General features: G+C 57.3%; 1 protein-coding gene across 1 annotated transcript in view; it reads right to left on the bottom strand.

The window, feature by feature from the left end:
• LOC140386475 (amyloid beta precursor like protein 2-like) overlaps positions 1-22,065 on the bottom strand; it is a 144,226-nt gene that overhangs the window by 39,708 nt on the left and 82,453 nt on the right. The gene's annotated exons all lie outside the window — the stretch shown is intronic.

Consider the following 22,065-nt stretch of genomic DNA (forward strand, 5'->3'; position numbering starts at 1 on the left):
AGTGCTGCACTGTCAGAGGGTCAGTACTGAGGGAGTGCTGCACTGTCAGAGGGTCAGTACTGAGGGAGTGCTGCACTGTCAGAGGGTCAGTACTGAGGGAGTGCCGCACTGTCGGAGGGTCAGTACTGAGGGAGTGCTGCACTGTCAGAGGGTCAGTACTGAGGGAGTGCCGCACTGTCGGAGGGTCAGTACTGAGGGAGTGCTGCACTGTCAGAGGGTCAGTACTGAGGGAGTGCTGCACAGTCAGAGGGTCAGTACTGAGGGAGTGCTGCACTGTCAGAGGGTCAGTACTGAGGGAGTGCTGCACTGTCAGAGGGTCAGTACTGAGGGAGTGCTGCACTGTCGGAGGGTCAGTACTGAGGGAGTGCTGCACTGTCAGAGGGTCAGTGCTGAGAGAGTGCTGTACTGTCAGAGTGTCAGTACTGAGAGAGTGCCGCACTGTCGGAGGGTCAGTACTGAGGGAGTGCTGTACTGTCAGAGGGACAGTACTGAGGGAGTGCTGCACTGTCAGAGGGTCAGTACTGAGGGAGTGCTGTACTGTCAGAGGGACAGTACTGAGGGAGTGCTGCACTGTCAGAGGGTCAGTACTGAGGGAGTGCTGCACTGTCAGAGGGTCAGTACTGAGGGAGTGCTGCACTGTCAGAGGATCAGTACTGAGGGAGTGCTGCACTGTCAGAGGGTCAGCACTGAGGGAGTGCTGCACTGTCAGAGGGTCAGCACTGAGGGAGTGCTCCACTGTCAGAGGGTCAGTACTGAGGGAGTGCTGCACTGTCAGAGGGTCAATACTGAGGGAGTGCTGCACTGTCAGAGGGTCAGTACTGAGGGAGTGCTGCACTGTCAGAGGGTCAGTACTGAGGGAGTGCTGCACTGTCAGAGGGTCAGTACTGAGGGAGTGCTGCACTGTCGGAGGGTCAGTACTGAGGGAGTGCTGCACTGTCAGAGGGTCAGTGCTGAGAGAGTGCTGTACTGTCTGAGTGTCAGTACTGAGAGAGTGCCGCACTGTCGGAGGGTCAGTACTGAGGGAGTGCTGTACTGTCAGAGGGACAGTACTGAGGGAGTGCTGCACTGTCAGAGGGTCAGTACTGAGGGAGTGCTGTACTGTCAGAGGGACAGTACTGAGGGAGTGCTGCACTGTCAGAGGGTCAGTACTGAGGGAGTGCTGCACTGTCAGAGGGTCAGTACTGAGGGAGTGCTGCACTGTCAGAGGATCAGTACTGAGGGAGTGCTGCACTGTCAGAGGGTCAGCACTGAGGGAGTGCTGCACTGTCGGAGGGTCAGTACTGAGGGAGTGCTGCACTGTCAGAGTGTCAGTACTGAGGGAGTGCTGCACTGTCAGAGGGTCAGTACTGAGAGAGTGCTGCACTGTCGGAGGGTCAGTACTGAGGGAGTGCTGCACTGTCAGAGGGTCAGTACTGAGGGAGTGCCGCACTGTCGGAGGGTCAGTACTGAGGGAGTGCTGCACTGTCGGAGGGTCAGTACTGAGGGAGTGCCGCACTGTCGGAGGGTCAGTACTGAGGGAGTGCTGCACTGTCAGAGGGTCAGTACTGAGGGAGTGCCGCACTGTCAGAGGGTCAGTACTGAGGGAGTGCTGCACTGTCAGAGGGTCAGTACTGAGGGAGTGCTGCACTGTCAGAGGGTCAGTACTGAGGGAGTGCTGCACTGTCAGAGGGTCAGTACTGAGGGAGTGCCGCACTGTCGGAGGGTCAGTACTGAGGGAGTGCTGCACTGTCAGAGGGTCAGTACTGAGGGAGTGCCGCACTGTCGGAGGGTCAGTACTGAGGGAGTGCTGCACTGTCAGAGGGTCAGTACTGAGGGAGTGCCGCACTGTCAGAGGGTCAGTACTGAGGGAGTGCTGCACTGTCAGAGGGTCAGTACTGAGGGAGTGCTGCACTGTCGGAGGGTCAGTACTGAGGGAGTGCTGCACTGTCAGAGGGTCAGTACTGAGGGAGTGCCGCACTGTCGGAGGGTCAGTACTGAGGGAGTGCTGCACTGTCAGAGGGTCAGTACTGAGGGAGTGCCGCACTGTCGGAGGGTCAGTACTGAGGGAGTGCTGCACTGTCAGAGGGTCAGTACTGAGGGAGTGCTGCACTGTCAGAGGGTCAGTACTGAGGGAGTGCTGCACTGTCAGAGGGTCAGTACTGAGGGAGTGCTGCACTGTCAGAGGGTCAGTACTGAGGGAGTGCTGCACTGTCAGAGGGTCAGTACTGAGGGAGTGCTGCACTGTCAGAGGGTCAGTACTGAGGGAGTGCTGCACTGTCGGAGGGTCAGTACTGAGGGAGTGCTGCACTGTCAGAGGGTCAGTGCTGAGAGAGTGCTGTACTGTCAGAGTGTCAGTACTGAGAGAGTGCCGCACTGTCGGAGGGTCAGTACTGAGGGAGTGCTGTACTGTCAGAGGGACAGTACTGAGGGAGTGCTGCACTGTCAGAGGGTCAGTACTGAGGGAGTGCTGTACTGTCAGAGGGACAGTACTGAGGGAGTGCTGCACTGTCAGAGGGTCAGTACTGAGGGAGTGCTGCACTGTCAGAGGGTCAGTACTGAGGGAGTGCTGCACTGTCAGAGGATCAGTACTGAGGGAGTGCTGCACTGTCAGAGGGTCAGCACTGAGGGAGTGCTGCACTGTCAGAGGGTCAGCACTGAGGGAGTGCTCCACTGTCAGAGGGTCAGTACTGAGGGAGTGCTGCACTGTCAGAGGGTCAATACTGAGGGAGTGCTGCACTGTCAGAGGGTCAGTACTGAGAGAGTGCTGCACTGTCAGAGGGTCAGTACTGAGGGAGTGCTGCACTGTCAGAGGGTCAGTACTGAGAGAGTGCTGCACTGTCAGAGGGTCAGTACTGAGGGAGTGCTGCACTGTCAGAGGGTCAGCACTGAGGGAGTGCTCCACTGTCAGAGGGTCAGTACTGAGGGAGTGCTGCACTGTCAGAGGGTCAATACTGAGGGAGTGCTGCACTGTCAGAGGGTCAGTACTGAGGGAGTGCTGCACTGTCGGAGGGTCAATACTGAGGGAGTGCTGCACTGTCAGAGGGTCAGTACTGAGGGAGTGCCGCACTGTCGGAGGGTCAGTACTGAGGGAGTGCTGCACTGTCAGAGGGTCAGTACTGAGAGAGTGCTGCACTGTCGGAGGGTCAGTACTGAGGGAGTGCTGCACTGTCAGAGGGTCAGTACTGAGGGAGTGCCGCACTGTCAGAGGGTCAGTACTGAGGGAGTGCTGCACTGTCAGAGGGTCAGTACTGAGGGAGTGCTGCACTGTCAGAGGGTCAGTACTGAGGGAGTGCTGCACTGTCGGAGGGTCAGTACTGAGGGAGTGCTGCACTGTCAGAGGGTCAGTGCTGAGAGAGTGCTGTACTATCTGAGTGTCAGTACTGAGAGAGTGCCGCACTGTCGGAGGGTCAGTACTGAGGGAGTGCTGTACTGTCAGAGGGACAGTACTGAGGGAGTGCTGCACTGTCAGAGGGTCAGTACTGAGGGAGTGCTGTACTGTCAGAGGGACAGTACTGAGGGAGTGCTGCACTGTCAGAGGGTCAGTACTGAGGGAGTGCTGCACTGTCAGAGGGTCAGTACTGAGGGAGTGCTGCACTGTCAGAGGATCAGTACTGAGGGAGTGCTGCACTGTCAGAGGGTCAGCACTGAGGGAGTGCTGCACTGTCGGAGGGTCAGTACTGAGGGAGTGCTGCACTGTCAGAGTGTCAGTACTGAGGGAGTGCTGCACTGTCAGAGGGTCAGTACTGAGAGAGTGCTGCACTGTCGGAGGGTCAGTACTGAGGGAGTGCTGCACTGTCAGAGGGTCAGTACTGAGGGAGTGCCGCACTGTCGGAGGGTCAGTACTGAGGGAGTGCTGCACTGTCGGAGGGTCAGTACTGAGGGAGTGCCGCACTGTCGGAGGGTCAGTACTGAGGGAGTGCTGCACTGTCAGAGGGTCAGTACTGAGGGAGTGCCGCACTGTCAGAGGGTCAGTACTGAGGGAGTGCTGCACTGTCAGAGGGTCAGTACTGAGGGAGTGCTGCACTGTCAGAGGGTCAGTACTGAGGGAGTGCTGCACTGTCAGAGGGTCAGTACTGAGGGAGTGCCGCACTGTCGGAGGGTCAGTACTGAGGGAGTGCTGCACTGTCAGAGGGTCAGTACTGAGGGAGTGCCGCACTGTCGGAGGGTCAGTACTGAGGGAGTGCTGCACTGTCAGAGGGTCAGTACTGAGGGAGTGCCGCACTGTCAGAGGGTCAGTACTGAGGGAGTGCTGCACTGTCAGAGGGTCAGTACTGAGGGAGTGCTGCACTGTCAGAGGGTCAGTACTGAGGGAGTGCTGCACTGTCAGAGGGTCAGTACTGAGGGAGTGCCGCACTGTCGGAGGGTCAGTACTGAGGGAGTGCTGCACTGTCAGAGGGTCAGTACTGAGGGAGTGCCGCACTGTCGGAGGGTCAGTACTGAGGGAGTGCTGCACTGTCAGAGGGTCAGTACTGAGGGAGTGCTGCACTGTCAGAGGGTCAGTACTGAGGGAGTGCTGCACTGTCAGAGGGTCAGTACTGAGGGAGTGCTGCACTGTCAGAGGGTCAGTACTGAGGGAGTGCTGCACTGTCAGAGGGTCAGTACTGAGGGAGTGCTGCACTGTCAGAGGGTCAGTACTGAGGGAGTGCTGCACTGTCGGAGGGTCAGTACTGAGGGAGTGCTGCACTGTCAGAGGGTCAGTGCTGAGAGAGTGCTGTACTGTCAGAGTGTCAGTACTGAGAGAGTGCCGCACTGTCGGAGGGTCAGTACTGAGGGAGTGCTGTACTGTCAGAGGGACAGTACTGAGGGAGTGCTGCACTGTCAGAGGGTCAGTACTGAGGGAGTGCTGTACTGTCAGAGGGACAGTACTGAGGGAGTGCTGCACTGTCAGAGGGTCAGTACTGAGGGAGTGCTGCACTGTCAGAGGGTCAGTACTGAGGGAGTGCTGCACTGTCAGAGGATCAGTACTGAGGGAGTGCTGCACTGTCAGAGGGTCAGCACTGAGGGAGTGCTGCACTGTCAGAGGGTCAGCACTGAGGGAGTGCTCCACTGTCAGAGGGTCAGTACTGAGGGAGTGCTGCACTGTCAGAGGGTCAGTACTGAGGGAGTGCTGCACTGTCAGAGGGTCAGTACTGAGAGAGTGCTGCACTGTCAGAGGGTCAGTACTGAGGGAGTGCTGCACTGTCAGAGGGTCAGTACTGAGAGAGTGCTGCACTGTCAGAGGGTCAGTACTGAGGGAGTGCTGCACTGTCAGAGGGTCAGCACTGAGGGAGTGCTCCACTGTCAGAGGGTCAGTACTGAGGGAGTGCTGCACTGTCAGAGGGTCAATACTGAGGGAGTGCTGCACTGTCAGAGGGTCAGTACTGAGGGAGTGCCGCACTGTCGGAGGGTCAGTACTGAGGGAGTGCTGCACTGTCAGAGGGTCAGTACTGAGAGAGTGCTGCACTGTCGGAGGGTCAGTACTGAGGGAGTGCTGCACTGTCAGAGGGTCAGTACTGAGGGAGTGTCGCACTGTCGGAGGGTCAGTACTGAGGGAGTGCTGCACTGTCAGAGGGTCAGTACTGAGGGAGTGCCGCACTGTCGGAGGGTCAGTACTGAGGGAGTGCTGCACTGTCAGAGGGTCAGTACTGAGGGAGTGCCGCACTGTCAGAGGGTCAGTACTGAGGGAGTGCTGCACTGTCAGAGGGTCAGTACTGAGGGAGTGCTGCACTGTCAGAGGGTCAGTACTGAGGGAGTGCTGCACTGTCAGAGGGTCAGTACTGAGGGAGTGCCGCACTGTCGGAGGGTCAGTACTGAGGGAGTGCTGCACTGTCAGAGGGTCAGTACTGAGGGAGTGCCGCACTGTCGGAGGGTCAGTACTGAGGGAGTGCTGCACTGTCAGAGGGTCAGTACTGAGGGAGTGCTGCACTGTCAGAGGGTCAGTACTGAGGGAGTGCTGCACTGTCAGAGGGTCAGTACTGAGGGAGTGCTGCACTGTCAGAGGGTCAGTACTGAGGGAGTGCTGCACTGTCGGAGGGTCAGTACTGAGGGAGTGCTGCACTGTCAGAGGGTCAGTGCTGAGAGAGTGCTGTACTGTCAGAGTGTCAGTACTGAGAGAGTGCCGCACTGTCGGAGGGTCAGTACTGAGGGAGTGCTGTACTGTCAGAGGGACAGTACTGAGGGAGTGCTGCACTGTCAGAGGGTCAGTACTGAGGGAGTGCTGTACTGTCAGAGGGACAGTACTGAGGGAGTGCTGCACTGTCAGAGGGTCAGTACTGAGGGAGTGCTGCACTGTCAGAGGGTCAGTACTGAGGGAGTGCTGCACTGTCAGAGGATCAGTACTGAGGGAGTGCTGCACTGTCAGAGGGTCAGCACTGAGGGAGTGCTGCACTGTCGGAGGGTCAGTACTGAGGGAGTGCTGCACTGTCAGAGGGTCAGTACTGAGGGAGTGCTGCACTGTCAGAGGGTCAGTACTGAGGGTGTGCTGCACTGTCAGAGGGTCAATACTGAGGGAGTGCTGCACTGTCAGAGGGTCAGTACTGAGGGAGTGCTGCACTGTCAGAGGGTCAGTACTGAGGGAGTGCTGCACTGTCAGAGGGTCAGTACTGAGGGAGTGCTGCACTGTCAGATGGTCAGTACTGAGGGAGTGCTGCACTGTCAGAGGGTCAATACTGAGGGAGTGCTGCACTGTCGGAGGGTCAGTACTGAGGGAGTGCTGCACTGTCAGAGGGTCAGTATTGAGGGAGGGCTGCACTGTCAGAGGGTCAGTACTGAGGGAGTGCTGCACTGTCAGACGGTCTGTACTGAGGGAGTGCTGCACTGTCAGAGGCTCAGTACTGAGGGAGGGCTGCACTGTCAGAGGGTCAGTACTGAGGGAGTGCTGCACTGTCAGAGGATCTGTACTGAGGGAGGGCTGCACTGTCAGAGGGTCAGTACTGAGGGAGTGCTGCACTGTCAGAGGGTCAGTGCTGAGGGAGGGCTGCACTGTCAGAGGGTCAGTACTGAGGGAAGGCTGCACTGTCAGAGGGTCAGTACTGAGGGAATGCTGCACTGTTGGAGGGTCAGTACTGAGGGAGTGCTGCACTGTCAGAGGGTCAGTACTGAGGAAGTGCTGCACTGTCAGAGGGTCAGTACTGAGGGAGTGGTGCACTGTCAGAGCGTCAGTACTGAGGGAGTGCTGCACTGTCAGAGAGTCAGTACTGAGGGAATGCTGCACTGTCAGAGGGTCAGTACTGAGAGAGTGCTGCACTGTCAGAGAGTCAGTACTGAGGGAATGCTGCACTGTCAGAGGGTCAGTACTGAGAGAGTGCTGCACTGTCAGAGGGTCAGTACTGAGGGAGTGGTGCACTGTCAGAGGGTCAGCACTGAGGGAGTGCTGTACTGTCAGAGGGTCAGCACTGAGGGAGTGCTGCACTGTCAGAGGGTCAGTACTGACGGAGTGCTGCACTGTCAGGGGGTCAGTATTGAGGGAGTGCTGCACTGTCAGAGGGTCAGTACTGAGGGAGTGCTGCACTGTCAGGGGGTCAGTATTGAGGGAGTGCTGCACTGTCAGAGGGTCAGTACTGAGGGAGTGCTGCACAGTCAGAGGGTCAGTATTGAGGGAGTGCTGCACTGTCAGAGTGTCAGCACTGAGGGAGTGCTGCACTGTCGGGGGGGTCAGTACTGAGGGAGTGCTGCACTGTCAGAGGGTCAGTACTGAGGGAGTGCTGCACTGTCAGAGGGTCAGTACTGAGGGAGTGCTGCACTGTCAGAGAGTCAGTACTGATGGAGTGCTGCACTGTCAGAGGGTCAGTACTGAGGGAGTGCTGCACTGTCAGAGGGTAAGTACTGAGGGAGTGCTGCACTGTCAGAGGGTCAGTATTGAGGGAGTGCTGCACTGTCAGAGGGTACGTATTGAGGGAGTGCTGCACTGTCAGAGGGTCAGTACTGAGGGAGTGCTGCTCTGTTAGAGGGTCAGTATTGAGGGAGTGCTGCACTGTCAGAGGGTCAGTACTGAGGGAGTGCTGCACTGTCAGAGGGTCAGTATTGAGGGAGTGCTGCACTGTCAGAGTGTCAGTACTGAGGGAGTGCTGCACTGTCAGACGGTCAGTACTGAGGGAGTGCTGCACTGTCAGAGGGTCAGTATTGAGGGAGTGCTGCACTGTCAGAGGGTCAGTATTGAGGGAGTGCTGCACTGTCAGAGTGTCAGTACTGAGGGAGTGCTGCACTGTCAGAGGGTCAGTACTGAGGGAGTGCTGCACTGTCAGAGGGTCAGTATTGAGGGAGTGCTGCACTGTCAGAGTGTCAGTACTGAGGGAGTGCTGCACTGTCAGACGGTCAGTACTGAGGGAGTGCTGCACTGTCAGAGGGTCAGCACTGAGGGAGTGCTGCACTGTCAGAGGGTCAGCACTGAGGGAGTGCTGCACTGTCGGAGGGTCAGTACTGAGGGAGTGCCGCACTGTCGGAGGGTCAGCACTGAGGGAGTGCTGCACTGTCAGAGGGTCAGTACTGAGGGAGTGCTGCACTGTCAGAGTGTCAGTACTGAGGGAGTGCTGCACTGTCAGAGGGTCAGTACTGAGAGAGTGCTGCACTGTCGGAGGGTCAGTACTGAGGGAGTGCTGCACTGTCAGAGGGTCAGTACTGAGGGAGAGCCGCACTGTCAGAGGATCAGTACTGAGGGAATGCCGCACTGTCAGAGGATCAGTACTGAGGGAATGCTGCACTGTCAGAGGGTCAGTACTGAGGGAGTGCTGCACTGTCAGAGGGTCAGTACTGAGGGAATGCTGCACTGTCAGAGTGTCAGTACTGAGGGAGTGCTGCACTGTCAGAGGGTCAGTACTGAGAGAGTGCTGCACTGTCGGAGGGTCAGTACTGAGGGAGTGCTGCACTGTCAGAGGGTCAGTACTGAGGGAGTGCCGCACTGTCGGAGGGTCAGTACTGAGGGAGTGCTGCACTGTCGGAGGGTCAGTACTGAGGGAGTGCCGCACTGTCGGAGGGTCAGTACTGAGGGAGTGCTGCACTGTCAGAGGGTCAGTACTGAGGGAGTGCTGCACTGTCAGAGGGTCAGTACTGAGGGAGTGCTGCACTGTCAGAGGGTCAGTACTGAGGGAGTGCTGCACTGTCGGAGGGTCAGTACTGAGGGAGTGCTGCACTGTCAGAGAGTCAGTGCTGAGGGAGTGCCGCACTGTCGGAGGGTCAGTACTGAGGGAGTGCAGCACTGTCAGAGGGTCAGTACTGAGAGAGTGCTGCACTGTCGGAGGGTCAGTACTGAGGGAGTGCTGCACTGTCAGAGGGTCAGTACTGAGGGAGTGCCGCACTGTCGGAGGGTCAGTACTGAGGGAGTGCTGCACTGTCAGAGGGTCAGTACTGAGGGAGTGCCGCACTGTCGGAGGGTCAGTACTGAGGGAGTGCTGCACTGTCAGAGGGTCAGTACTGAGGGAGTGCTGCACTGTCCGAGGGTCAGTACTGAGGGAGTGCTGCACTGTCAGAGGGTCAGTACTGAGGGAGTGCTGCACTGTCAGAGGGTCAGTACTGAGGGAGTGCCGCACTGTCGGAGGGTCAGTACTGAGGGAGTGCTGCACTGTCAGAGGGTCAGTACTGAGGGAGTGCCGCACTGTCGGAGGGTCAGTACTGAGGGAGTGCTGCACTGTCAGAGGGTCAGTACTGAGGGAGTGCCGCACTGTCAGAGGGTCAGTACTGAGGGAGTGCTGCACTGTCAGAGGGTCAGTACTGAGGGAGTGCTGCACTGTCAGAGGGTCAGCACTGAGGGAGTGCTGCACTGTCAGAGGGTCAGTACTGAGGGAGTGCTGCACTGTCAGAGGGTCAGTTCTGAGGGAGTGCTGCACTGTCGGAGGGTCAGTACTGAGGGAGTGCTGCACTGTCAGAGGGTCAGTGCTGAGAGAGTGCTGTACTGTCAGAGTGTCAGTACTGAGAGAGTGCCGCACTGTCGGAGGGTCAGTACTGAGGGAGTGCTGTACTGTCAGAGGGACAGTACTGAGGGAGTGCTGCACTGTCAGAGGGTCAGTACTGAGGGAGTGCTGTACTGTCAGAGGGACAGTACTGAGGGAGTGCTGCACTGTCAGAGGGTCAGTACTGAGGGAGTGCTGCACTGTCAGAGGGTCAGTACTGAGGGAGTGCTGCACTGTCAGAGGATCAGTACTGAGGGAGTGCTGCACTGTCAGAGGGTCAGCACTGAGGGAGTGCTGCACTGTCAGAGGGTCAGCACTGAGGGAGTGCTCCACTGTCAGAGGGTCAGTACTGAGGGAGTGCTGCACTGTCAGAGGGTCAATACTGAGGGAGTGCTGCACTGTCAGAGGGTCAGTACTGAGAGAGTGCTGCACTGTCAGAGGGTCAGTACTGAGGGAGTGCTGCACTGTCAGAGGGTCAGCACTGAGGGAGTGCTCCACTGTCAGAGGGTCAGTACTGAGGGAGTGCTGCACTGTCAGAGGGTCAATACTGAGGGAGTGCTGCACTGTCAGAGGGTCAGCACTGAGGGAGTGCTGCACTGTCAGAGGGTCAGCACTGAGGGAGTGCTGCACTGTCGGAGGGTCAGTACTGAGGGAGTGCTGCACTGTCAGAGGGTCAATACTGAGGGAGTGCTGCACTGTCAGAGGGTCAGTGCTGAGGGAGAGCCGCACTGTCGGAGGGTCAGTACTGAGGGAGTGCTGCACTGTCAGAGGGTCAGTACTGAGGGAGTGCTGCACTGTCAGAGGGTCAGTACTGAGGGAGTGCTGCACTGTCAGAGGGTCAATACTGAGGGAGTGCTGCACTGTCAGAGGGTCAGTACTGAGGGAGTGCTGCACTGTCAGAGGGTCAGTACTGAGGGAGTGCTGCACAGTCAGAGGGTCAGTACTGAGGGAGTGCTGCACTGTCAGAGGGTCAGTACTGAGGGAGTGCTGCACTGTCAGAGGGTCAATACTGAGGGAGTGCTGCACTGTCGGAGGGTCAGTACTGAGGGAGTGCTGCACTGTCAGAGGGTCAGTATTGAGGGAGGGCTGCACTGTCAGAGGGTCAGTACTGAGGGAGTGCTGCACTGTCAGACGGTCTGTACTGAGGGAGTGCTGCACTGTCAGAGGCTCAGTACTGAGGGAGGGCTGCACTGTCAGAGGGTCAGTACTGAGGGAGTGCTGCACTGTCAGAGGGTCTGTACTGAGGGAGGGCTGCACTGTCAGAGGGTCAGTACTGAGGGAGTGCTGCACTGTCAGAGGGTCAGTGCTGAGGGAGGGCTGCACTGTCAGAGGGTCAGTACTGAGGGAATGCTGCACTGTTGGAGGGTCAGTACTGAGGGAGTGCTGCACTGTCAGAGGGTCAGTACTGAGGAAGTGCTGCACTGTCAGAGGGTCAGTACTGAGGGAGTGGTGCACTGTCAGAGGGTCAGTACTGAGGGAGTGCTGCACTGTCAGTGGGTCAGTACTGAGGGAGAGCTGCACTGTCAGAGAGTCAGTACTGAGGGAATGCTGCACTGTGAGAGGGTCAGTACTGAGAGAGTGCTGCACTGTCAGAGAGTCAGTACTGAGGGAATGCTGCACTGTCAGAGGGTCAGTACTGAGAGAGTGCTGCACTGTCAGAGGGTCAGTACTGAGGGAGTGGTGCACTGTCAGAGGGTCAGCACTGAGGGAGTGCTGTACTGTCAGAGGGTCAGCACTGAGGGAGTGCTGCACTGTCAGAGGGTCAGTACTGAGGGAGTGCTGCACTGTCAGGGGGTCAGTATTGAGGGAGTGCTGCACTGTCAGAGGGTCAGTACTGAGGGAGTGCTGCACTGTCAGGGGGTCAGTATTGAGGGAGTGCTGCACTGTCAGAGGGTCAGTACTGAGGGAGTGCTGCACAGTCAGAGGGTCAGTATTGAGGGAGTGCTGCACTGTCAGAGTGTCAGCACTGAGGGAGTGCTGCACTGTCGGGGGGGTCAGTACTGAGGGAGTGCTGCACTGTCAGAGGGTCAGTACTGAGGGAGTGCTGCACTGTCAGAGGGTCAGTACTGAGGGAGTGCTGCACTGTCAGAGAGTCAGTACTGATGGAGTGCTGCACTGTCAGAGGGTCAGTACTGAGGGAGTGCTGCACTGTCAGAGGGTCAGTACTGAGGGAGTGCTGCACTGTCAGAGGGTCAGTATTGAGGGAGTGCTGCACTGTCAGAGGGTACGTATTGAGGGAGTGCTGCACTGTCAGAGGGTCAGTACTGAGGGAGTGCTGCTCTGTTAGAGGGTCAGTATTGAGGGAGTGCTGCACTGTCAGAGGGTCAGTACTGAGGGAGTGCTGCACTGTCAGAGGGTCAGTATTGAGGGAGTGCTGCACTGTCAGAGTGTCAGTACTGAGGGAGTGCTGCACTGTCAGACGGTCAGTACTGAGGGAGTGCTGCACTGTCAGAGGGTCAGTATTGAGGGAGTGCTGCACTGTCAGAGGGTCAGTATTGAGGGAGTGCTGCACTGTCAGAGGGTCAGTACTGAGGGAGTGCTGCACTGTCAGAGGGTCAGTACTGAGGGAGTGCTGCACTGTCAGAGGGTCAGTATTGAGGGAGTGCTGCACTGTCAGAGTGTCAGTACTGAGGGAGTGCTGCACTGTCAGACGGTCAGTACTGAGGGAGTGCTGCACTGTCAGAGGGTCAGTATTGAGGGAATGCTGCACTGTCAGAGGGTCAGTATTGAGGGAGTGCTGCACTGTCAGAGTGTCAGTACTGAGGGAGTGCTGCACTGTCAGACGGTCAGTACTGAGGGAGTGCTGCACTGTCAGAGGGTCAGTACTGAGGGTGTGCTGCACTGTCAGAGGGTCAATACTGAGGGAGTGCTGCACTGTCAGAGGGTCAGTACTGAGGGAGTGCTGCACTGTCAGAGGGTCAGTACTGAGGGAGTGCTGCACTGTCAGAGGGTCAATACTGAGGGAGTGCTGCACTGTCAGATGGTCAGTACTGAGGGAGTGCTGCACTGTCAGAGGGTCAATACTGAGGGAGTGCTGCACTGTCGGAGGGTCAGTACTGAGGGAGTGCTGCACTGTCAGAGGGTCAGTATTGAGGGAGGGCTGCACTGTCAGAGGGTCAGTACTGAGGGAGTGCTGCACTGTCAGACGGTCTGTACTGAGGGAGTGCTGCACTGTCAGAGGCTCAGTACTGAGGGAGGGCTGCACTGTCAGAGGGTCAGTACTGAGGGAGTGCTGCACTGTCAGAGGATCTGTACTGAGGGAGGGCTGCACTGTCAGAGGGTCAGTACTGAGGGAGTGCTGCACTGTCAGAGGGTCAGTGCTGAGGGAGGGCTGCACTGTCAGAGGGTCAGTACTGAGGGAAGGCTGCACTGTCAGAGGGTCAGTACTGAGGGAATGCTGCACTGTTGGAGGGTCAGTACTGAGGGAGTGCTGCACTGTCAGAGGGTCAGTACTGAGGAAGTGCTGCACTGTCAGAGGGTCAGTACTGAGGGAGTGGTGCACTGTCAGAGCGTCAGTACTGAGGGAGTGCTGCACTGTCAGAGAGTCAGTACTGAGGGAATGCTGCACTGTCAGAGGGTCAGTACTGAGAGAGTGCTGCACTGTCAGAGAGTCAGTACTGAGGGAATGCTGCACTGTCAGAGGGTCAGTACTGAGAGAGTGCTGCACTGTCAGAGGGTCAGTACTGAGGGAGTGGTGCACTGTCAGAGGGTCAGCACTGAGGGAGTGCTGTACTGTCAGAGGGTCAGCACTGAGGGAGTGCTGCACTGTCAGAGGGTCAGTACTGAGGGAGTGCTGCACTGTCAGGGGGTCAGTATTGAGGGAGTGCTGCACTGTCAGAGGGTCAGTACTGAGGGAGTGCTGCACTGTCAGGGGGTCAGTATTGAGGGAGTGCTGCACTGTCAGAGGGTCAGTACTGAGGGAGTGCTGCACAGTCAGAGGGTCAGTATTGAGGGAGTGCTGCACTGTCAGAGTGTCAGCACTGAGGGAGTGCTGCACTGTCGGGGGGGTCAGTACTGAGGGAGTGCTGCACTGTCAGAGGGTCAGTACTGAGGGAGTGCTGCACTGTCAGAGGGTCAGTACTGAGGGAGTGCTGCACTGTCAGAGAGTCAGTACTGATGGAGTGCTGCACTGTCAGAGGGTCAGTACTGAGGGAGTGCTGCACTGTCAGAGGGTCAGTACTGAGGGAGTGCTGCACTGTCAGAGGGTCAGTATTGAGGGAGTGCTGCACTGTCAGAGGGTACGTATTGAGGGAGTGCTGCACTGTCAGAGGGTCAGTACTGAGGGAGTGCTGCTCTGTTAGAGGGTCAGTATTGAGGGAGTGCTGCACTGTCAGAGGGTCAGTACTGAGGGAGTGCTGCACTGTCAGAGGGTCAGTATTGAGGGAGTGCTGCACTGTCAGAGTGTCAGTACTGAGGGAGTGCTGCACTGTCAGACGGTCAGTACTGAGGGAGTGCTGCACTGTCAGAGGGTCAGTATTGAGGGAGTGCTGCACTGTCAGAGGGTCAGTATTGAGGGAGTGCTGCACTGTCAGAGTGTCAGTACTGAGGGAGTGCTGCACTGTCAGAGGGTCAGTACTGAGGGAGTGCTGCACTGTCAGAGGGTCAGTATTGAGGGAGTGCTGCACTGTCAGAGTGTCAGTACTGAGGGAGTGCTGCACTGTCAGACGGTCAGTACTGAGGGAGTGCTGCACTGTCAGAGGGTCAGCACTGAGGGAGTGCTGCACTGTCAGAGGGTCAGCACTGAGGGAGTGCTGCACTGTCGGAGGGTCAGTACTGAGGGAGTGCCGCACTGTCGGAGGGTCAGCACTGAGGGAGTGCTGCACTGTCAGAGGGTCAGTACTGAGGGAGTGCTGCACTGTCAGAGGGTCAGTACTGAGAGAGTGCTGCACTGTCGGAGGGTCAGTACTGAGGGAGTGCTGCACTGTCAGAGGATCAGTACTGAGGGAATGCTGCACTGTCAGAGGGTCAGTACTGAGGGAGTGCCGCACTGTCGGAGGGTCAGTACTGAGGGAGTGCAGCACTGTCAGAGGGTCAGTACTGAGAGAGTGCTGCACTGTCGGAGGGTCAGTACTGAGGGAGTGCTGCACTGTCAGAGGGTCAGTACTGAGGGAGTGCCGCACTGTCGGAGGGTCAGTACTGAGGGAGTGCTGCACTGTCAGAGGGTCAGTACTGAGGGAGTGCCGCACTGTCGGAGGGTCAGTACTGAGGGAGTGCTGCACTGTCAGAGGGTCAGTACTGAGGGAGTGCTGCACTGTCCGAGGGTCAGTACTGAGGGAGTGCTGCACTGTCAGAGGGTCAGTACTGAGGGAGTGCTGCACTGTCAGAGGGTCAGTACTGAGGGAGTGCCGCACTGTCGGAGGGTCAGTACTGAGGGAGTGCTGCACTGTCAGAGGGTCAGTACTGAGGGAGTGCCGCACTGTCGGAGGGTCAGTACTGAGGGAGTGCTGCACTGTCAGAGGGTCAGTACTGAGGGAGTGCCGCACTGTCAGAGGGTCAGTACTGAGGGAGTGCTGCACTGTCAGAGGGTCAGTACTGAGGGAGTGCTGCACTGTCAGAGGGTCAGCACTGAGGGAGTGCTGCACTGTCAGAGGGTCAGTACTGAGGGAGTGCTGCACTGTCAGAGGGTCAGTTCTGAGGGAGTGCTGCACTGTCGGAGGGTCAGTACTGAGGGAGTGCTGCACTGTCAGAGGGTCAGTGCTGAGAGAGTGCTGTACTGTCAGAGTGTCAGTACTGAGAGAGTGCCGCACTGTCGGAGGGTCAGTACTGAGGGAGTGCTGTACTGTCAGAGGGACAGTACTGAGGGAGTGCTGCACTGTCAGAGGGTCAGTACTGAGGGAGTGCTGTACTGTCAGAGGGACAGTACTGAGGGAGTGCTGCACTGTCAGAGGGTCAGTACTGAGGGAGTGCTGCACTGTCAGAGGGTCAGTACTGAGGGAGTGCTGCACTGTCAGAGGATCAGTACTGAGGGAGTGCTGCACTGTCAGAGGGTCAGCACTGAGGGAGTGCTGCACTGTCAGAGGGTCAGCACTGAGGGAGTGCTCCACTGTCAGAGGGTCAGTACTGAGGGAGTGCTGCACTGTCAGAGGGTCAATACTGAGGGAGTGCTGCACTGTCAGAGGGTCAGTACTGAGAGAGTGCTGCACTGTCAGAGGGTCAGTACTGAGGGAGTGCTGCACTGTCGAGGGTCAGCACTGAGGGAGTGCTCCACTGTCAGAGGGTCAGTACTGAGGGAGTGCTGCACTGTCAGAGGGTCAATACTGAGGGAGTGCTGCACTGTCAGAGGGTCAGCACTGAGGGAGTGCTGCACTGTCAGAGGGTCAGCACTGAGGGAGTGCTGCACTGTCGGAGGGTCAGTACTGAGGGAGTGCTGCACTGTCAGAGGGTCAATACTGAGGGAGTGCTGCACTGTCAGAGGGTCAGTGCTGAGGGAGAGCCGCACTGTCGGAGGGTCAGTACTGAGGGAGTGCTGCACTGTCAGAGGGTCAGTACTGAGGGAGTGCTGCACTGTCAGAGGGTCAGTACTGAGGGAGTGCTGCACTGTCAGAGGGTCAATACTGAGGGAGTGCTGCACTGTCAGAGGGTCAGTACTGAGGGAGTGCTGCACTGTCAGAGGGTCAGTACTGAGGGAGTGCTGCACAGTCAGAGGGTCAGTACTGAGGGAGTGCTGCACTGTCAGAGGGTCAGTACTGAGGGAGTGCTGCACTGTCAGAGGGTCAATACTGAGGGAGTGCTGCACTGTCGGAGGGTCAGTACTGAGGGAGTGCTGCACTGTCAGAGGGTCAGTATTGAGGGAGGGCTGCACTGTCAGAGGGTCAGTACTGAGGGAGTGCTGCACTGTCAGACGGTCTGTACTGAGGGAGTGCTGCACTGTCAGAGGCTCAGTACTGAGGGAGGGCTGCACTGTCAGAGGGTCAGTACTGAGGGAGTGCTGCACTGTCAGAGGGTCTGTACTGAGGGAGGGCTGCACTGTCAGAGGGTCAGTACTGAGGGAGTGCTGCACTGTCAGAGGGTCAGTGCTGAGGGAGGGCTGCACTGTCAGAGGGTCAGTACTGAGGGAATGCTGCACTGTTGGAGGGTCAGTACTGAGGGAGTGCTGCACTGTCAGAGGGTCAGTACTGAGGAAGTGCTGCACTGTCAGAGGGTCAGTACTGAGGGAGTGGTGCACTGTCAGAGGGTCAGTACTGAGGGAGTGCTGCACTGTCAGTGGGTCAGTACTGAGGGAGAGCTGCACTGTCAGAGAGTCAGTACTGAGGGAATGCTGCACTGTCAGAGGGTCAGTACTGAGAGAGTGCTGCACTGTCAGAGAGTCAGTACTGAGGGAATGCTGCACTGTCAGAGGGTCAGTACTGAGAGAGTGCTGCACTGTCAGAGGGTCAGTACTGAGGGAGTGGTGCACTGTCAGAGGGTCAGCACTGAGGGAGTGCTGTACTGTCAGAGGGTCAGCACTGAGGGAGTGCTGCACTGTCAGAGGGTCAGTACTGAGGGAGTGCTGCACTGTCAGGGGGTCAGTATTGAGGGAGTGCTGCACTGTCAGAGGGTCAGTACTGAGGGAGTGCTGCACTGTCAGGGGGTCAGTATTGAGGGAGTGCTGCACTGTCAGAGGGTCAGTACTGAGGGAGTGCTGCACAGTCAGAGGGTCAGTATTGAGGGAGTGCTGCACTGTCAGAGTGTCAGCACTGAGGGAGTGCTGCACTGTCGGGGGGGTCAGTACTGAGGGAGTGCTGCACTGTCAGAGGGTCAGTACTGAGGGAGTGCTGCACTGTCAGAGGGTCAGTACTGAGGGAGTGCTGCACTGTCAGAGAGTCAGTACTGATGGAGTGCTGCACTGTCAGAGGGTCAGTACTGAGGGAGTGCTGCACTGTCAGAGGGTCAGTACTGAGGGAGTGCTGCACTGTCAGAGGGTCAGTATTGAGGGAGTGCTGCACTGTCAGAGGGTACGTATTGAGGGAGTGCTGCACTGTCAGAGGGTCAGTACTGAGGGAGTGCTGCTCTGTTAGAGGGTCAGTATTGAGGGAGTGCTGCACTGTCAGAGGGTCAGTACTGAGGGAGTGCTGCACTGTCAGAGGGTCAGTATTGAGGGAGTGCTGCACTGTCAGAGTGTCAGTACTGAGGGAGTGCTGCACTGTCAGACGGTCAGTACTGAGGGAGTGCTGCACTGTCAGAGGGTCAGTATTGAGGGAGTGCTGCACTGTCAGAGGGTCAGTATTGAGGGAGTGCTGCACTGTCAGAGGGTCAGTACTGAGGGAGTGCTGCACTGTCAGAGGGTCAGTACTGAGGGAGTGCTGCACTGTCAGAGGGTCAGTATTGAGGGAGTGCTGCACTGTCAGAGTGTCAGTACTGAGGGAGTGCTGCACTGTCAGACGGTCAGTACTGAGGGAGTGCTGCACTGTCAGAGGGTCAGTATTGAGGGAATGCTGCACTGTCAGAGGGTCAGTATTGAGGGAGTGCTGCACTGTCAGAGTGTCAGTACTGAGGGAGTGCTGCACTGTCAGACGGTCAGTACTGAGGGAGTGCTGCACTGTCAGAGGGTCAGTATTGAGGGAGTGCTGCACTGTCAGAGGGTCAGTATTGAGGGAGTGCTGCACTGTCAGAGGGTCAGTACTGAGGGAGTGCTGCACTGTCAGAGGGTCAGTATTGAGGGAGTGCTGCACTGTCAGAGGGTCAGTACTGAGGGAGTGTTGCACTATCAGAGGGGCAGTACTGAGGGAGTGCTGCACTGTCAGAGGGTCAGTCCTGAGGGAGTGCTGCACTGTCAGAGGGTCAGTACTGAGGGAGTGCTGCACTGTCAGAGGGTCTGTACTGAGGGAGGGCTGCACTGTCAGAGGGTCAGTACTGAGGGAGTGCTGCACTGTCAGAGGGTCAGTACTGAGGGAGGGCTGCATTGTCAGAGGGTCAGTACTGAGGAAGTGCTGCACTGTCAGAGGGTCAGTACTGAGGGAGTGCTGCACTGTCAGAGGGTCAGTACTGAGGGAGTGCTGCACTGTCAGAGAGTCAGTACTGAGGGAATGCTGCACTGTCAGAGGGCAAGTAGTGAGAGAGTGCTGCACTGTCAGAGGGTCAGTACTGAGGGAGTGGTGCACTGTCAGAGGGTCAGAACTGAGGGAGTGCTGTACTGTCAGAGGGTCAGCACTGAGGGAGTGCTGCACTGTCAGAGGGTCAGTATTGAGGGAGTGCTGCACTGTCAGAGGGTCAGTATTGAGGGAGTGCTGCACTGTCAAGAGGGTCAGTATTGAGGGAGTGCTGTACTGTCAGAGGGTCAGTATTGAGGGAGTGCTGCACTGTCAGAGGGTCAGTACTGAGGGAGTGCTGCACTATCAGAGGGGCAGTACTGAGGGAGTGCTGCACTGTCAGAGGGTCAGTATTGAGGGAGTGCTGCACTGTCAGAGGGTCAGTATTGAGGGAGTGCTGCACTGTCAGAGTGTCAGTACTGAGGGAGTGCTGCACTGTCAGGGGGTCAGTATTGAGGGAGTGCTGCACTGTGAGAGGGTCAGTACTGAGGGAGTGCTGCACTGTCAGAGGGTCAGTATTGAGGGAGTGCTGCACTGTCAGAGGGTCAGTATTGAGGGAGTGCTGCACTGTCAGAGGGTCAGTACTGAGGGAGTGCTCCACTGTCAGAGGGTCAGTATTGAGGGAGTGCTGCACTGTCAGAGGGTCAGTATTGAGAGAGTGCTGCACTGTCAGAGGGTCAGTATTGAGGGAGTGCTGCACTGTCAGAGTGTCAGTACTGAGGGAATGCTGCACTGTCAGAGGGTCAGTATTGAGGGAGTGCTGCACTGTGAGAGGGTCAGTACTGAGGGAGTGCTGCACTGTCAGAGGGTCAGTACTGAGGGAGATTTTTGAGAAATTAGAGTCTTTTTATTTGAGGAATTCAGGAACTCTTTGAGCCCAAATTCAGGCGGACGGGGCGGTGGGACACGGGGGAAGTGGATGGGTTCAGGGAAGATGGGAGGGAATCTTTTCTCACCGACTGAGAGAGAAAGAGGCCGGTACGGGGTGCACGGGGTCATGGAGTGAGGGCAGTGTAAAGATACTGGGATCCAGCTCAGGCAATGTCGCAACACCAACATCCACACGACTGGACCCTGCTGTTCCTCCTGCTGCCACCAGATGGTGATGCTGCACTGTCAACAAGATTACAGACACACTGGGCGGGATTCTCTGAAATGGAGGCAGAGTGTTCGCGCCGTCGTGAACACCGTCGAGGTTCACGACGGCGGGAAACGGCCCCTATCCCGACCGATTCAGGGCCGGATAATGGGCTAGGAGCGGCGCCGCGTCATTTACACGCGCCAGGCCTTGGCGCCGCGGGGCTGCGGAAGTAAGGAGGTCCTCCTTCAGAGAGGCCGGCCCGACGATCGGTGGGCACCGATCGCGGTCCAGACCCCATTTGAGGGCCCCCCCCCCGGGTGCAGGATCCCCCCCCCCCGCAGGCCGCCCCCCAGCGTTCCCGTGCTGTTCCCGCCGGCAGCGACCAGGCGTGGACGGCGCCGGGGGGAACCCGCCGTTTTGGGCTGGCCGCTCGCCCCATCCGGGCCTGAGAATAGCAGGGGTGCCGGAGAATCGCCATTTTGGGCGTCTCGGGCGATTCTCCGGCCTGCGCCGCGCGGAACTCGACCGGGCCGTTCCCACCGCTTGGGAGAATCGCGAGAGGGCGTCGGACCGGCGTCGCGGGAAAATCTGGCGACCCAGGCGATTCTGCCAACTGGTGCGGGAGCGGAGAATCGCGCCCACTGTGTGTGTGTGTGTCTGAGAGTGTGTGTGTCTGTGTGAGTGTATCTGCGTGACAGTGTGTGAGAGAGTGTGTGTGTGTGAGAGAGAGTGTGTGAGAGAGTGTGTGTGAGTGAGAGAGAGTGTGTGCATGTGTGAGAGAGTGTGTGTGTCTGTGTGAGTGTATCTGCGTGACAGTGTGTGAGAGAGTGTGTGTGTGTGAGAGAGAGTGTGTGAGAGAGTGTGTGTGAGTGAGAGAGAGTGTGTGCATGTGTGAGAGGTGTGTGAGAGAGTGTGTGTGTGTGAGAGAGAGCGTGTGTGTGTGAGAGAGGTGTGTGAGAGTGTGTGTGTGTGAGAGAGAGCGTGTGTGTGTGAGAGAGAGCGTGTGTGTGTGAGAGAGTGTGTGTGTCTGTGTGAGTGTATCTGCGTGACAGTGTGTGAGAGTGTGTGTGTGTGAGAGAGAGTGTGTGCATGTGTGAGAGAGTGTGTGTGTGTGAGAGTGTGTGCATGTGAGAGAGGTGTGTGAGAGAGTGTGTGTGAGTGAGAGAGATCGTGTGTGTGAGATAGTGTGTGTGTGTGAGAGAGTGTGTGTGAGTGAGGGAGTGTGTGCATGTGAGAGAGGTGTGTGAGAGAGTGTGTGTGTGTGTGTGAGAGCGTGTGTGTGTGAGAGAGAGTGTGTGCATGTGTGAGAGAGTGTGTGTGAGTGAGGGAGTGTGTGCATGTGAGAGAGGTGTGTGAGAGAGTGTGTGTGTGTGTGTGTGAGAGCGTGTGTGTGTGAGAGAGAGCGTGTGTGTGTGAGAGAGAGAGTGTGTGTGAGTGAGGGAGTGTGTGCATGTGAGAGAGGTGTGTGAGAGAGTGTGTGTGAGTGAGAGAGAGTGCATGTGTGAGAGAGTGTGTGTGAGTGAGGGAGTGTGTGCATGTGAGAGAGGTGTGTGAGAGAGTGTGTGTGTGTGAGAGAGATCGTGTGTGTGAGAGAGTGTGTGTGTGTGAGAGAGTGTGTGTGAGTGAGGGAGTGTGTGCATGTGAGAGAGGTGTGTGAGAGAGTGTGTGTGTGTGTGTGAGAGCATGTGTGTGTGAGAGAGAGTGTGAGCATGTGTGAGAGAGTGTGTGTGAGTGAGGGAGTGTGTGCATGTGAGAGAGGTGTGTGAGAGAGTGTGTGTGTGTGTGTGAGAGCGTGTGTGTGTGAGAGAGAGCGTGTGTGTGTGAGAGAGAGAGTGTGTGTGTGAGAGAGAGAGTGTGTGTGTGAGAGAGAGCGTGTGTGTGTGAGAGAGAGAGTGTGTGTGTGAGAGAGAGCGTGTGTGTGTGAGAGAGTGTGTGTGAGTGAGAGAGAGTGTGTGCATGTGTGAGAGAGTGTGTGTGAGTGAGGGAGTGTGTGCATGTGAGAGAGGTGTGTGAGAGAGTGTGTGTGTGTGAGAGAGAGCGTGTGTGTGTGAGAGAGAGCGTGTGTGTGTGAGAGAGTGTGTGTGAGTGAGAGAGAGTGTGTGCATGTGTGAGAGAGTGTGTGTGAGTGAGGGAG

This window comes from Scyliorhinus torazame, chromosome 12, assembly GCF_047496885.1.
Source record: "Scyliorhinus torazame isolate Kashiwa2021f chromosome 12, sScyTor2.1, whole genome shotgun sequence".
In the NCBI taxonomy this organism is placed as follows: Eukaryota; Metazoa; Chordata; class Chondrichthyes; order Carcharhiniformes; family Scyliorhinidae; genus Scyliorhinus; species Scyliorhinus torazame.